The sequence below is a fragment of the Equus przewalskii genome, chromosome 22 (genome assembly GCF_037783145.1).
Source record: "Equus przewalskii isolate Varuska chromosome 22, EquPr2, whole genome shotgun sequence".
NCBI lineage: Eukaryota > Metazoa > Chordata > Mammalia > Perissodactyla > Equidae > Equus > Equus przewalskii.
The window spans coordinates 37,583,652-37,597,438 of record NC_091852.1 but is presented as its reverse complement, the minus strand read 5'-3'; the positions used below and the strand labels follow the sequence as shown (position 1 = coordinate 37,597,438).

The 13,787-nt window shown below is 37.9% G+C and overlaps 1 long non-coding RNA gene across 2 annotated transcripts; it reads left to right on the top strand.

The window, feature by feature from the left end:
- Positions 1-2,759: 2,759 nt before the first annotated feature.
- On the top strand, positions 2,760-11,909 carry LOC139078384 (uncharacterized). Of its 2 annotated transcripts, XR_011531308.1 has the most exons (3): positions 2,760-5,148; positions 5,924-6,022; positions 11,244-11,909. It is a non-coding gene; the product is annotated as an uncharacterized lncRNA (long non-coding RNA). The 2 variants fall into 2 exon arrangements; XR_011531307.1 differs by lacking the exon at positions 2,760-5,148 and having other exon boundaries at positions 5,188-6,022.
- The last annotated feature ends 1,878 nt before the right edge of the window (positions 11,910-13,787 follow it).

Sequence of the window (13,787 nt, the reverse complement as noted above, 5' to 3'; positions counted from 1 at the left end):
TTACTACGCTCCAAACCCCTGATTGACCGCTCGTTTTATTCTTGAAATTTCAGTTAGATTATTCTCTGATTGATCCACAGGCTGTTGATTCTTTCTCTGTGGGTTGATTTACCATCTGATTCATCTAACTAAAGCCTCAGATAGAACTTTATAAATCGTGAGTCATTTGACCTTATCTTAAAATTAACTGAATCAGAAGATACAGTTTTACTCAGAAAAATGGCTTATTTGGGACAGAATGGAAGGAAGGCTCATTATTCCATTTTTAAGCTTCTTATTTGATCACCTGACCAACCCTGCCTTCATGGAGGCTCTACTCTAGAAGCCAAAGCTTTTAACATAGTGCCTCTCAGGTCAGAACAAAGAAGTCCTGGTGCTACTTTGCTTCATGGAGGCATGTGGGTGGTCAGTTCTCTCTGTATCTCACACTCAGTGAGTGGGTCCTCGCTTTGTCTTTCTGCCCTTCCAATTCCTGCCTGGCCTCCTAGCTCAGACCAGACCGCCTCCATGATGTCTTTTCCCTTTCACACTTCAGCTTCTCTCTAGCTCATAATAGTTCCTTAAATCCCTAGTCTAGTTAATTCATCCCTCCACCACTCAGTTATTCATCCCATAACAAGTCTTAGAATACGAAGGTAAGTAATGATTTTCAACCTAAAGGAACTTGCACGTTAGTTAGAGTACCATAAAAAAGTAATATAGCAATAGCATATAAGTGCTAAAATATTTAGGAACTCAGAGTCTTCTCTCCTAAAATGGATCTTAAAGTGTTTTGTTTGTTTTAAGGAAAATGTGTGCCAGATTCTTTGTGTTCAAGATACAGAGAGCACTTTGAGGGTTTCTAGTGCATCTTGCATTGTATTTGAAGTTACGTAATCATTTTCCTACATATATTCCTTTTTTATGTTTTTTAAAATTGTGGTAAAATATACATAACATGATATTTGTCATTTTAACCATTTGTAAGTGTACAATTTGCTGGCGTTAACTACATTCGTAATGTTGTGTAGTCATCACTGCTGTGTATACCCCCCAATTTTTTGTCATTGTGACATAAACTCTGCATCCATTGAACACTAACTCCCCAATCCCCTGTCCCCCTAGAGCCTGGTAACCTTTATTCTACTTCCTGTCTCTATGAATTTGCCTATTCTGGGTATCTCATATAAATGCTATCTTACAATATTTGTCCTGTGTCTGGTTTATTTCACTTAGCATAATGTTTTCAAGATCTTTCCATATTGTAGCATGTATCAGTGCTTGGTTCCTTTTTATGGCTGAATAATATTCCATTGTATGAATATACCACATTAAAAATTCATTCATGTGATAATGGACACTTGGGTTGTTTCCACTTTTTGGCTATTGTGAATAATGCTTCTATGAACATTGATGTAAAAACATCTATTTGAATCCCTACTTTTAATTCTTTTGAATGTATACCTGGGAGTGGAATTGCTAGGTCATATGGTAGTTTGATAACTTTTTGAGGAGCTGCCAAACTGTTTTCCAGTTCGGAAACAAACTGATAATAAATGATAAACAAATTGATGTAAAATGATACAGTGGCTGCATCATTTTACATTCACACCAGCAATGCATGAGGGTTCCAGTATCTCTACATCCTTGCCACCTTGTTGTTTTTCATTTTTTAAAAAAATGGTACCCATCCTAGTAGGTGAAAGTGTTATCTCATTGTGGTTCTTATTTGGATTCCTCTAATGGCTAATGATCTTGAACATCTCTTCATGTGCTTATTGGCCATTTGTATATCTTCTTTGGAAAATGTCTGTTCAAGTCCGTTGCTCGTTTTTGAGCTAGGTTGTTTGTTTGTTTCATTCTTCTTGAGTTGTAGGAATTCCTTATGTTTTCTGGATGCTAATCCCTTATCAGATATATGATTTTGCAAATATTTTCTCCCATTCTACAGGTTGTCTTTTACCTTTCTTGAGTGTGTTCCTGGAGGCACAAAAGTTCTTAATTTTGATGAAGTTCAATTTATCTAGTTTTTCTTTTGTTGCCTGTGCTTTTGGTATCGTATCCCATAAATTCCCTTTTAAGCCTTTTATATTTTGAAATAATTTTAAACTTACAGAAAAGCAGAAAGAATAATATAGAGAACTCTTATATACTCTTTATCAGATTGACTAGTTTTAAGCATTTTGCCACATTTGTTTAAGCTATCTATCTATTACTATGTATATAGATATGTATTCACATATGCGTATATATGAATATTTTTTTCTGTACCATATGAGAGTAGGTTGCATGCATAATGCCCTTTTACCCCTTAATACTTTAGTGTGTAGTTTCTAGGAATAAGGATATTCTCTTCCATTACCAAAATACAGTCCTCAAATTGAGAAAAGTTAATATTGGTACAATTCTTTAATCTATAGAACATATGCCAATTTTGTTCATTGCCTCAATGCTGTCCTTCATACTGTTTTTTTCTTCTCTAGTCTGGAATTTTATATATGATTATTTTTATATGTATTCCTTTAATCCCTGTACGTACTTAATTTTTTATTATCTGGTTTGCCTGTATTAAATAGATGTTATCTGTTGACATCCACCTATCACATATACAACAGTAAATGATTTTATTTGACTTAACCCTTTTTCTCTTCTTTCTCATTTTCTCTTTTTGGGGAGTTAATATTCTTTCTACTTTGCAGAACATAAAATGTTTACATACTACTTTTTATCCCATGTGTCCACCATTGTTTTAGCTCTAACTCTACAATCAAATATATTATGTGCTTCATCAGTACTCTTCCAGAAATTTTCAGTTATCTCTTGGCTGAAAGACGTTTGTTCTCCAGTGTGTCCAAGAGGGTGAAAATTGGTTCTTGGGGCTAGGGGTGAAAAATGCTTAGATATTACAATGGTATACAATCTTACAGAGGACAACAGTACATAAACAGATATACAGTGTATGTGGCATTGAAATTTCCTGGTGGTGAGATGTGTGTGTAGGAATATTGAAGAAGGCTCCTTAGAGGGGCAAAAATGGGAAAAAAAGGTTGAGAAACATTGCATTAGTAGACTTTTCCAAAATGGCTTGTATGTATAATATTCCCTGAGTTCCTAATGTTCAAAACTGCTTTTCTGTAGCTGTGATACCTGAAGCAAAGCTTGGCTGGGTATAAAATTCTTGACTTGCACTTCCTTTCTTTGAATTTCTTGATAATTCAGCCTCACTGTGGCCATGTTTTGTATGTTGCTCTTTACAACTTTGGTGTCAGTCTAATTTCTTGGTCTCATATTTAATTTGATCATTTGCCCAAAGACCTTGATGATTTTTTTTGTCTTTAGGATTTAATAGTTTTACTAGGATAGGTCTAAAAGTTGATCAGTATAATTCTATTTCAATTTTCCCACACATATGGTGGGCCCCCTGAATGTATAGATTCAAAAATTCTTTTATTTTGGGGAAGTTTTACTTGGTTATGGTTTAAGTACATTTCCACTCCGAAGTTTTGTTTTCCTTCCTCAAGGTCTCCAATTATATGCGTGTTGTACCTTCTTTGCCTTCTTTTTCCTCTGCCCTTTGTTACTTCTTTCTTTTCTCATTTTCATTCTCTCACTTGTTTTTCTACCTTTCCTCAATGTTCTTATTAAATTTTCATTTTAATCTATTCTTCCTTGTGCAACTGGTGATTTATTCTTCATTTCATTATTTTGTTTTTTCTTCAATTTCTTTCCTAAGTTCTGCGATTCTCCTTGCATTTCCTCCTATGGTTGTTTTCAGTTTTTAAATTTCTGATTCTAGGCATTAAAATACCTCTCTAAATGGTTGCTTAAGGAGATTTAATTGTCTTTGGAGGTTAGTTATTATTTTCTCTGCCTTATGGTTCATTGGGGGAGAATTTTCAACTGAACTCAGTTTTTGTTTGTTTATTTTCTTATTATAGGGTCTTTGCATAAAGCCAGATTGTTTTTTTAGATTTTATTCCTAGGTATTTTGTGGTCAAGGCTCCTAGTTCCAGGCGTGCCCTTAGTATCATGTAGTGCTAATGGATGATGCTGGTGGTGGTAGGGGTAGAGAGAAGGGTTGGTGTATCTTATTTCTCTAATTTCTGCAGGATTATTAATTTTGTGTTTCTCCTTTTTCTTTCTTCCTTTCTCTTCCCTGCTACATCTCCAAGGGTTGCCAGATTTTCTGTATTTATCTGATTCTCCCTCAGAAGCAATGCTTCTCTGATGTTTCCACCTCCAGTATCTCTCACTTTCAAGTCCCTTCCCGTTAGGCATAGTTTTGAAATACCAAGTCCCAGAGCTGTGTTTAGTATTTTGGCAATTAATGTTTGATTTTATCTTTTTGAAGGTGATTTTTTTCTGTGTTTCATCCAAGCACTCTACTCTTTTTCTCTCGCTTTTCCTGGAGTCTCTCAAGCCATCTCATTCTGTTCTCTGTGCTCATAGATATGGAGTGGAAGTGGAGCTCCATGGGAAATTGAAAATTCATGTTATTTATTATGGGTAACTTGAAGCCTATGGTATTTTCAGGTAATGCTAAGTGTGTGGGTCATGTGTCGTTTCGTTTATTCTCTCTTGTTGATCTTATAGTTTTTTATGGAAATTTAATTCAAGTGGTGATAGTTCTCCTTAATAGAAAATACTTTTTCAGTCTAACAAAGTTATTGTGTTTTTTGTTTCTTCTTTGTCTTCCCTAGTTATTTATCAAAGTCATGAATACTTAGTAGATGCTCAATGAATGAATTGATATGAGAAAACTGTAGTGAATGTTTTATAAATCATTTTTTATTGTCTTCTTGCTTTGGATAGAAGTAATAGTGGCTTTAGCAGACGTCCTAGTCTTAGAACCAGTTATTTCTCATGACAGACACTCTTATTTGGAAAACCAATTGTAATTTTTTTCTTTTTTTTTGAGGAAGATTAGCCCTGAGCTAACATCTGCCACCAATCTTCCTCTTTTTGCTGAGGAAGACTGGCCCTGAGCTAACATCTGTGCCCATCTTCCTCCACTTTATATGTGGGATGCCTGCCACAGCATGGCTTGGCAAGCGGTGCCATGTCTGCATCTGGGATCTGAACCAGTGAACCCTGGGCCGCCAAAGCAGAATGCGTGAACTCAACAGCTGCACCACCAGTCTGGCCCCACCAATTGCAATTTTGAGTCTGGTAAATAGAAACAATTCCTTTCTTTGGATCTTTGTGTTATTGACTTGGGCCCATGTTAATTGATGTGTTGCAATACTGCAGCAATAGTTACCTATAAATACAAATGACTTTCTTATACTTAGTGCTAAGAGAACAGTACAAGGGTACAACACTCTCATATACAGATAAAGTCTAGACATTGGTGGAACATTTGGTAGGTAGAAGGGAATGTGTAGGATTCAGTATGAACAGGAGAGGAGAAGAAAATTGTATGATGTCACTATCTAACAAAAAGAAGTTTCCCTTCTTTTGATTACTGGAGAGAATTCAGCAACATGTGTACCTTGGATGAAGAGTTGATGAATAAAAGATCTCATATGGTCCATGGCTCTCAAGAAGGCAAGTAATAAAGATATCACAAAGAGGAGCCAGCAGGGACATGTGACTGGCTCTAGTGGATTAGAGAGATGAGGATTTTGCTGAAAAGGAGCTGAAGAGAATTCTCCTGGTTCATTTCATAAATTCACCGTATGATATGGAATTTTGGGAAGCTGTGAGGTTAAACAGAGAATCAAATGCTTCCCAAGGCCTTGAAAGTCTTCTCTGGAGAAGGAATATGGTATCAAGGTTTGTGAGACAAATTTGGCTTACCTAATTAGGTCATCTAGGAATAATTCTCGTCTATGTGCATTTTGCCCAAGTAATGTTCGACATGAATATCATACAATATTTTCTGTTAATTACATTTCTCAACATAACATTGTGGTAGGAGTGCTTATATTTTATGAAATCCCAGGAGCAATGATGAAGGACAACGTGCCACTCAGCAATATTTCGTGAAACTGATCACCTGAGGGAATTCAGGAATATTTGTACTGACGAATGCACTATACAGGTAATAAGCTTTCATAAAAGATGAAGTGTTCTAATTACAAAGCAATTATTATAATACATGATAATTTTAAATTGCAGTCCTTATTTTGTGTTACATTTAGTTTTTATTGGAAAGCAAAGCACAACAGACAAGATTTTTTTTTTTTTTTTAAGATTTTTTTATTTTTTCCTTTTTTTCTCCCCAAAGCCCCCCGGTACATAGTTGTATCTCCTTCGTTGTGGGTCCTTCTAGTTGTGGCATGTGGGACGCTGCCTCAGCGTGGTTTGATGAGCAGTGCCATGTCCGCGCCCAGGATTCGAACCAACGAAACACTGGGCCGCCTGCAGCGGAGCACGCGAACTTAACCACTCGGCCACGGGGCCAGCCCCACAACAGACAAGATTTTGTCATCTGTTTTTAGTTTCACTTTTTAGTTATTCTTAACTCATCCAGGACAGCTGGCTTTTGATTTCAAATACTATTCAGAAACACTTTTTATTTGTTTAAAAATGAAACTGTGATGAATGTATATTCACCTTTAGTTTTTTAAATGACTGTATTGATGGCATCTGAATGAGTTAATAGAAGCTGCTTCAATTATGCACCGTGTTTTGGTGGAACTTCTATTTTGCTTAATTTTCTTTCCATGCCTGAGGACATACAATGTTCATCATTTATTGTATGATTTCAAAAGTGTTGATGAAGTATTTCTTTCAAACTTTCCAGGAGAAGGTAAACATTCACAGAAACCACACAGTCTTGGCTTCTGTGTTTTGTTGTTACAATTCCTTTAGCTACATCTGAAACAAAAAAGGAAAGTCCATAAAACTCCAAAGGACAAGAAATAAATGGTATCTTTTGTAACTGTAAGATGATCTTGTTCTGTAATTTCGACCAAGACACAAACATTGTGGGAAGAATAAAAAGAAAAAATAAAATCAGAGGCCAGTATTAAGAGTGTGTGTATGTATGTGTGTGGGGCACAGGGAGGAGGTATGAGGAGTACAAGCACTTTTTATTTTAAGCAATATCTGCTAAACTAACTAACCCAATTGAATTACTTGGTGCAATAGCAAGTTTTCTGTAGGAACAGAGACCTTGGGAGTAAATGGAAGGAAGACATTTTAATTTATTTAAAAAATAATAGTTGTGGGGCTGGCCCTGTGGCCGAGTGGTTAAGTTCACACGCTCCGCTGCAGGCGGCCCAGTGTTTCGTTGGTTCAAATCCTGGGCGTGGACATGGCACTGCTCATCAAACCACGCTGAGGCGACGTCCCCCTGCCACAACTAGAAGGACCCACAACGAAGAATATACAACTATGTACCTGGGAGCTTTGGGGAGAAAAAGGAAAAAAAAATAAAACCTTTTAAAAAAAAATAATAGTTGTAATACTCACTGTTGATTCCCTACACAGCAAAAAATTGCTACTCCTTTTTTTCATGTGGGTAGAGACCACAGGCCACATTAGGAGTTGAAAATGTAGACCCTTGTTTCCTAACTTCCTTGACAAGGGTGGCCGTTTGACCCAATTGTGGCATTGAACATAAGGGGGAGATTTTTAGGGGAGTTTATGAGAAATATATTTCTCCCTGATAAAGATAGAGAAATGTGGGGAGAATTCTCTTGCCACTCTGGCCTTCCTTGCCCCGCCCCTGCCACAACGCTTTCCTGCTATCTTGGAGGTTATATGAGAACATGATCCTTGGAATGGCTGCAGCCATATTGCAGCCATGCGGGAAGCCATGACACACAGAGAATAGCAGAGAGAAACACACCTGGAAGAGTCTGGATCTCTGATTTTTTTGACTCACCATCAATCTTGAGACAACCTATCTCTGGGCTTCTATCATTCAAGTCACTGTCAGTTACACATTCTATTACATGCAGTCAAATACATTTTAATTAAGTAGGGTATCCAGTTTTTCACATTAAAAAGCACTGAATTGGCAAAAGAGCTAACATGATTATAGCTATACCATAGGTAATTTGTTATCTGACTGATATCTGCAGAGTCACAACTCTTTTTTTTGTAAGCCAAGGCCTGTGAATTTCTCTACTATTCTCTGTAATTCTAATTCTAAAGTAATTCTGTAATTACGGAATCCTGTTCTCAAGACCCTTTCTCTATTGCATTTCTTTCATCACTCTTGAAAAGCCTTCAGCCATTTCTAATTTGTATTTTAGCCTTCCTCAGATTCTCTGTTCCTTTGCTATCTCTCCCACCAATCAGCATGAAGTGCCCCATTGGATCCGGAGGAGTTCTCTGTCTAAATACACTGTGCTGGTCGTACCCATGTGACTTCCTCATTTACCACCTTACAAGAGTGCTTGCTTTCTGCTCAGGGATAGTTTGATTTTATTGTTATTCTAATGTACACAGGACATTTTTAGGATCTCAGTTCCCAGATAGGTGGAATCATATGTGTTTTCTCCAATCTGATACGGCATTTGATATATAGAGTAACCATATTTTTTGGTTATTAGTGCCGTTGAGCCATTTTCAACTCCTTGCGACCCTATGTGAAGCACAGCAGAGCCCTGCCTGGCATTTTTGTGCCATCCTCTCACCTTCCGTGCTATATCAGACAGTGCTCCGCTGCTAGTCACAGGGTTTCATGGCTGAGTTTTTGGAAGTGGGTGGCCACTTCCTTCTTCCTAGTCTGTCTTAATCTGGAAGCTCTGCCAAAACATGTCCACCATGGGTGACCCTGCTAGTATTTGAAATATCGGTGGTATAGCTTTCAGCATCACACCACACAGCATGACAGCTGCCACAGTATGACAACCCACAGACAGGTGGTGTGGTTGTTTCCTGACCAGGAAATGAACCCAGGGCGCAACGTGAGAGAGCTGGAATCTTAACCACTAGACAGCCAGGGCTGGCTGAGTAACCACACACACAAGACCGAATCAAACATGTGCAACAGAACATCCACATTGAGAAATGTCCCATGAAATCTAGGGTATATGTTTGCATGATTTATGTATAGCAACCTGCAAAGGATTGCTCAATAACTAGTCTACTGATCACTCTGTACTTGTTGACTATTCACTCTTTTTTTCCACTCAAAAATATTTATTAAAATTTTTAAAAGCAATACTCACTGATATAGAAAATTTGGAAACTGCAGACAAAGAAAAACAAACAAAAAGCACCCAAGTTCCTGTACTCCAAAACAATGCTGTTAACCTTTTGGTGTTTTACTTTCTCATATTATTTTCTTTGCATAAAATCTATCTAGCTATTTTTGTGCAGCCGTTGACCAGGCAAAACCAAGATGGCAGGAGAAACTGAAGGAGTGTACATTAGGAAAGGGTCCCCCAAAACTCCTCCTGAGCCCGTGTTCATCAGGGAAGAATAATTACAATTTTGATTGCTTATTATATTCATGATGTCCTTTAGTTCTCAAAATAACGTGATGACGAAGCAATGTCATTATTCCTATTTTCAAGATGAGGTACCTAGGTCAGCGAAATGAAGGAATTTGCCCGAGGTAAAATAGCTGCTAGGTCCTAAAGCTGGACATGAAGCCCACATCTGACTTGACTTCAAAGCCATATTCTTTTTTCTCTTGTGAACTTTTACCCAATTACCAAACACCAGAACCAGCGGGCAATTGTTGCTCGTTTGGTTCCAGTCCTTTTATTTTATAAAGGAGGAGACTATCAAGAAGAATGCTTTGAAAATGAGGGCTCTTGCTTGCTCTTTCTGGATTCTTGTTAAGCTGGCCCATCCTTGGCCTCTTAAAGTCTTTTCCCTCCAGGCAGTCCATATGCATTTGTTGAGCCCATATTTAAATGAATACCTTGTATGGTACTAGGCACCATAGAAATCACTCCAAATGGTCAACACCAATGATCACTGAGATTCTAAATTCTAGGAGTTTTGAGGGACTGCTTGATGAAAGATGAAGTCTCTGATTTAACATTTCCTGCCTCTGGTGCCATCTCTAAAAGCAAGGGCATGCTCTGTGCCCTGCCCACCTTTTAAACGGGGTGAACTTTTCAAAGCAGAGCAAAGAGGGGAGATTCTAGAGCCTAAAGCAGACAGTGGACAGCCCAGATCAGTTTTATTTGGCATGTGTTTGCTTTCCTTAGCCCGAATTGTAGTCAAAACTGGACACAGCTGTCCTTTCTCAAGGAGATTTCACTTCCAGACGGAGTGTTTGCATTTCAGCTCATTGTTTAATAGTTCTAGAATTCAATCGGTCACCTTGAGGCAGGAAGGTTAGCACTCCATTAAGATGGATGGGGAAAGTTCACACCTCTCACTTTTATTTTATTTCTTTGCTTTTCTTTCCATTTGCCTGCGAACTCAGCAAAGCTGAAGCACATTCACTACACAGTCTGTTTTTATACCCACTGGGCTGAAAAGTTGATTTACTGAAGAACTTGGATTTTCCAGGAAAAGGAAAAATCCACAGAGAGTTTTAAAATCTGCAAAATATGACAGGATTATCAGAGGAATAAGAAATCTAATGCTAGATCCTTTGGTTCTTAAATCAATCCCCAAAGAGGTTGGTTACAAAGCCCATAGGTTTTTGGATGTTTCTTCTGGACTGCTCTATAAATGGTCTTCATATAATATCTGCTAAGAGGGAGAACTAAAACCAGCAGTGTTTACGTGAAACACTAGGCCAGTGCATTTTTGTTCAGTAAGCTTTCGCAAACGTTGATTGAAAGGCGATGGGAGGGAATTAACATTTGCTGGCTGCCTACTCTGTGAAAGCATCATCCTGGGCACCATGAAGGATGACACCTGTTTCAGTCTCTTCACTCTGATGAAGAAAAAACATACACAACTTTCTCTAATACAAGCCAGACTCTGAAAAGGGTTACAATAGAGAATCATGCAATGGGACCATGGAGAAAGGGAGAAGTTCATTCTGGCTGGGGCATTTAGAAAAGCTTGTTGGAGGTGAGATTCAAAACCAATTTTGGGGATCTGGCAAGAGGAAGGTTAGATGAGTGGAGGAGTTCTTTTAGCAAAGAGATTAAGGTAAATCAGCATATGTAAGATTGAGAGTTGAGAGCTCCTCTCAGTTCCCTGTCCGGGGTACTGCAGAAACCAGCTAAATGGTCCCCAACCCATCTCCTCTTCCTGAACATCGAGAAGGACTGCATTCTCCAGCCTCCCTTGTGATTCTATGGGGTTATGTGACTGTCTTCTGGCAAACAGAATGAAGGCAGAGTGATTGTATGTCATTTGTTCCTAACTTTCTCTCTTTGCTTCTTGGCTAGCTGAATGCAGAGGATCCAGCAAAGACCTCTGAAGAAGCCCTGGCGGATGGTGGTTCCACAAAATGGAAGAACCCGAGATGCTAGAATCATGGAACAGGAGGCCGCCCACTAGATACCTGATTAGGCTGTGAAGTAAACAAAAATTATGATGTTAGGCCACTGAGATTTGTTGTTGTTAGAGCAGGTAGCATCAGAGTAAGGATCATAAGGCTGAAAAGATAGGTCTACAAGGCTTAGGAGATCCTCCTTCAGCAAGTCATTTATAAGAATTAAGACAATAAATTAATTTAATGGTAATAAGGGTTGAATTAATATAGGCTGGCACCAGGAAGAAGGCACAGCTCGTTCTTTCCAACGTGGACTTCTACGAGTCATGATTTCTTTTGGCTGCTTTTATGCTGACAGCTTAATTTGGGTTCTTAAGTAAAAATTCTAGGAAGGGGGGCTTCTTTGATAAAAAAGGTACCAGGGCATTTTTGCAGCTTGTGGAAAGAGAGAAAGGACTTGGCTTGCTCTGTAGGGGAGTCTAAAGCTGGCTGGCTTGGGACTACTTTAAAAATACATTTTATTGCTTTTTTGATTGTAAGAATAATATACACTTCTTATAGAAAAATTGGAAAATATAAAAATGTCAACAGAATAAAGTAATAACGATTTGTGATCCTACCATGTTTTGGTGTGTTTTGTGCCAGTCTTCTTTGTCTTTCTCTGTCTCTCTGTTTCTCTGCATATGTAATGTACATATAAATCCTTGAATTATGCTAATTGTACTGTATATAACACATAACCTGTTTTTGTCATTAAAATTCTTCATAACCTTGATTTTAAATAGTTATATAATTCTATCATTATATGAATATACCATAATTTTTGGCATTTTCCAGAAAGTTGGACACAATTATTTCCAGGGTTTTTTAAAATTATTTTAACAAGAATGGATATCATTATTCATACGTATTTGCCTGGATTCTTGATTATTTTTTTAGGATAGATTCCCGGTAGTAGAATTCATAGTCAAAGAGTTTGAAAAATTATAAAGTATCTTGATGTGTATAGGAAAACAGCTTTCTGGAAAGGTTGCTGCTGTTCACTTTTCCACCAGCAGAATGGGACTACCTATCTTATAACAACTTTCATCTACATTGAATAGTATCTTTGAAAAAATTGTCTACTATTTGTTATGGTTTTCTCCACAGTCCAAAGACTCAAGGACAATAAATGATATATTTGGTAACTGATTTTCAGCTGACAAAGCAGCTGTCTCCTGCTGACATGGGTATAAATGTTCCATTTTAAGGAACCATAGGTGTCCTCTGATCATAGTATGTAATAAGCCCACTGCATTTGGTATGGACGGGGCTAACTGTGATAACAAACTGCTTCAAAATCTCAGTGGCTTAATACAACAGAATTTTATCTCATGCTCAGACTACTTGTACTGCAGGTCAGTCGTTGGGACTTTGCCCATTCATAATTACTCTAACTTGAGAAGGGGATATGGTAAATCATGTATTTGCTCTTTAATTTTTCACCTGGAAGGGACACATCACTTCTACTCATATCTCCTTGGGCAAAGTAAGTCACGTGATCACATTGACTCCAAGTCTGTGGGAAAGGATGATGCCACCCTGTGTCCAGGAAGAATTGAGAGAATAGTCACTGGACAGCACTAATGACTATCACACCTGACTGACCTTTAACCTTTGAGGAATGGGCTATACCCATAGCTAACCTCTTCTAGTGACTCCTGGAAGTGTCCCTTGGTACTCCCTTTCTGAACTTCTAAGACAAGGTCAGCAAACTTTGGTCCATGAGGTGGCCTGCTGTCTGTTTTTGGATAGTCTACTAGTTAAGAATGGTTTTTACATTTTTAAATGGTTGAAAAAAGTCCAAAGAAAAATAGTGTTGCATAACACATGAAAATTATATGAAAATCAAATGTGTGTCCATAAGTAGTTTTATCAGAACATAGCCATGCTTACTTATTTATGTATTATCTATGACTGTTTTGTGCTGTGATGGCAAATTTGAGGAGTTGCAACAGAGACGTTTACTATTAGGTCTTTTACAGAAAAAGTATGCTGATCACTGATCTTAGTCATGGCCCTAAGGAAAACCATGGTCATTTCAATATGGCTGCCTGAAAAATCACCTCGTGGAAAATGATTATTTGCTAAATGTTTCAAATTCAGCTCATTGGATTCAAAACAAAAGAAGTTTAAAGAAATCTCCTCATGGTGGATGAGCTTAGTTACTGTAGTTGTGGCTGTGACATGGAGAGAAGCATGATGAAAGTTGAGACCCAACAGCCCAATTGGAACAGAATTAGAGAGGATAGCCATTGGGATTACCAGGAGGCCGTCTGAATTAGATAGCGCAGTTGTAAGCTAGACCAGATGAGCTTCTCACCAGAACATTTCCGCTCTGCGAGGATTTTTTGTATAAATCTACTCAATGTTTTAGAATCCACCTAGATACAAACATAAGCCCTCATGGCCTCCTTTTAAAATAAATAAATACAAATTAAAGGAAGGAAAGATTGTC